The sequence below is a fragment of the Arachis ipaensis genome, chromosome B03 (genome assembly GCF_000816755.2).
Source record: "Arachis ipaensis cultivar K30076 chromosome B03, Araip1.1, whole genome shotgun sequence".
Taxonomy (NCBI): Eukaryota; Viridiplantae; Streptophyta; class Magnoliopsida; order Fabales; family Fabaceae; genus Arachis; species Arachis ipaensis.
In genome coordinates this window covers 24,539,754-24,542,879 of record NC_029787.2, presented here as the reverse complement: position 1 = coordinate 24,542,879, position 3,126 = coordinate 24,539,754, and the positions used below count along the sequence as shown (strand labels likewise).

The 3,126-nt window shown below is 37.3% G+C and overlaps 1 protein-coding gene and 1 long non-coding RNA gene across 3 annotated transcripts in view; both read left to right on the top strand.

The window, feature by feature from the left end:
• The window catches only part of LOC110270038, a 17,137-nt gene that overhangs the window by 7,961 nt on the left and 6,050 nt on the right, over nt 1-3,126 (top strand). The window lies entirely within an intron of this gene.
• On the top strand, nt 308-1,900 carry LOC107634302. The gene is made up of 2 exons (XR_001618834.2): nt 308-605; nt 1,691-1,900. It is a non-coding gene; the product is annotated as an uncharacterized LOC107634302 (long non-coding RNA).

The window sequence follows — 3,126 nt, the reverse complement described above, 5'->3', positions numbered from 1 at the left end:
AAATCTGATTCAGGCTGAAAAAGGACTGCTGATGCTGTTGGATTCTGACCTCTCTGCACTCAAAGTGGATTTTCTGGAGCTCCAGAACTCGAAATGGCGTGCTTCCAATTGCGTTGGAAAGTAGACATCCAGGGCTTTCCAGCAATATATAATAGTCCATACTTTGCACAAGGATAGACGACGTAAACTGGCGTTCAACGCCAGTCCTCTGCCCAATTCTCGCGTCCAGCGCCAGAAAAGGATCAAAAGCTGGAGTTGAACGCCCAAACTGGCATAAAAACTGGCGTTCAACTCTACAAATGGCCTCTGCACGTGAATNTTCACTCTTACTCTTCAAAGTTAAAATCCTAATTTCTTCTCCAGTTGAGCTTCTTCTTCTCCAACCCCCTGGCTGCCGTCGTTCTCAATCTTAGAGAAGGGCTTCGCCTCCGTCCTCCGTTCGAGAGCACAACTTCGCCGCCGTTTTCTGTCTGAGAGAAGAGCTTCGCAACCCACCTGCATCTGAGAGCAAAGCTTCGCCATCCTTCGCCGTGAGCCTGTTGCCGTCGCCGTCGCTGTTGTTGTGAGTCCGTCGTTGTCTCTGCATCCTGCAAATCACTAGATCTGTAAGTTTCTCTTTCTCTTTCTCTCATATTATGAATCTGCAACTAAACCCCGGAACTAGAACACTGGATCTGTAACTAGAACTTTGTAACTGTGAGTTAATTTCCTACTATTTGATGTTGATGGGTCAGGTTGTTCTGTTTATCTGAGTCATGTTAGGAGGTGTTTGCAACGTTCATACTTATATTGTTTCTAATCCGTGGCTAGATATATAATGTTTGTTCTGGATTTTCTGGTTTTACATTAAAATTTCATAATGATATATGCAATGGCTACAGAACACAGAGGTAGAAGAATGTCGCTACCCACACCCACACGAACAAAGAACCTTTTCCTTTTTTCTCTATTAATAACTGTTAACTCATCATTTACATATTAATTATTAATTAACAATATACATCATTCTAAATAAATAGTTGATGGATAGGGATGAAATACTATTATTGTTTTCTTTATATAATGAGCTATATTATTGTTCCCTTTTGGCTTCGATTCAATCTTCATTTATCAATTATTCAAAGGAAAGTTTGTGATGTACATTGAGATATCCAATTTGCACGAGGGCCTCTGTTTTGTTATTTTGTGTTTTTTATCTCTTGGCAGAAATTCATTACATTTTTTCTTTTTATTTTCTTCTTCTTCAATGACATTATAGCTTCTCCTTTTAATAATTGTCACTCCTACTTCAATGACAACATTTGACAATAATAATAATTATATTTTCATTCTAGAATGATATGCATCAAAGAAAGAAAAGATTCTTCTTATTATTGACAAATCATGTACTTTGAATTATTATTGTTCTGTTTATCTGAGTCATGTGCTTATGAGTTATTATTGGCAACTGAATCTGGACAATTATTCATTCTAATAATTTAAAGTCTTATACTATAATAGCACTTAATTAATTTTTTCCATCTGCTTTACATTTACCCTCATGTGCTTGAATGACCAAATACTTATAATTTATAATACTATATAGTGGTGTGTTGTGTTATTATTTGTTTCAACTTATATTAAGAAGACTAATATGCTGTTTATTGTCATCATATATTACTTGAATTATTTTTGTTTGTTTGTATTGAAGGATATTTTATGAAGATGTGAAAAGTGATCAAGAATAAGGATCGAAGGCTATTTTATATCTAATATTGTAATTTCTTTATTATGTTGTTAAATTTATAGTGATTTAACACTAGATTTTTTTTTTAATTCAAGTTATTTGAGCTAATGACATTGTATGAATTTTATGTCTGTATTTTAATTTATCAATGAATTTTAAGTTTTTGTCTTTATTTATATATGGAGGTTCAATGGAATTTCTATGGTCTCTAGATGAGCCTCAGATTCCTTTGGTTCCTCAAAGGGAAACTCCTTGTTGATCACTGGACGTCCCAGGAGGTCTTCCTCACTGGGATTCACGTCCTCCTCCTCTCTTGTAGGTTCGGCCATGATGGTCAATTCAATGGCCTTGCACTCTCCTTTTAGGTTTTCTTCTGTATTGCTTGGGAGAGTACTAGGAGGGATTTTAGTGATCCTTTTACTTAGCTGGCCCACTTGTGCCTCCAAATTTCTAATGGAGGACCTTGTTTCATTCATGAAACTTAAAGTGGCCTTAGATAGATCAGAGACTATATTTGCTAAGCTAGATGGCTTCTGCTCAGAATTCTCTGTCTGTTGCTGAGTGGATGATGGAAAAGGCTTGCTATTGTTAAACCTATTTCTTCCACCATTATTAAAGCCTTGTTGAGGCTTTTGTTGATCCTTCCATGAGAAATTTGGGTGATTTTTCCATGAGGGATTATAGGTGTTTCCATAGGGTTCACCCATGTAATTCACCTCTGCTATTGCAGGGTTCTCAGGATCATAATCTTCTTCCTCAGAAGATGCCTCTTGAGTACTGTTGGATGCAGCTTGCATTCCATTCAGACTCTGAGAAATCATATTGACTTGTTGAGTCAATATTTTATTCTGAGCCAATATAGCATTCAGAGTGTCAATTTCAAGAACTCCCTTCTTCATAGGCGTCCCATTATTCACAAGATTCCTTTCAGTAGTGTACATGAACTGATTATTAGCAACCATGTCAATGAGTTCTTGAGCTTCTGCAGGCGTTTTCTTTAGGTGAATAGATCCACCAGCAGAATGGTCCAGTGACATCTTTGATAACTCAGACAGACCATCATAGAATATATCCAGAATGGTCCATTCTGAAAGCATGTCAGAAGGACACTTTTTGGTCAGTTGCTTGTACCTCTCCCAAGCTTCATAGAGGGATTCTCCTTCTTTCTGTTTGAAGGTTTGAACATCCACTCTAAGCTTACTAAGCTTTTGAGGAGGGAAGAACTTGGCTAAGAAAGTCATGACCAGCTTATCCCAAGAGTTCAGGCTATCCTTAGGTTGAGAGTCCAACCATACTCTAGCTCTGTCTCTTATAGCAAACGGGAAAAGCATAAGCCTGTAGACCTCGGGATCAACCCCATTAGTCTTAACAGTATCACAGATCTGCAAGAATTCAGTTAA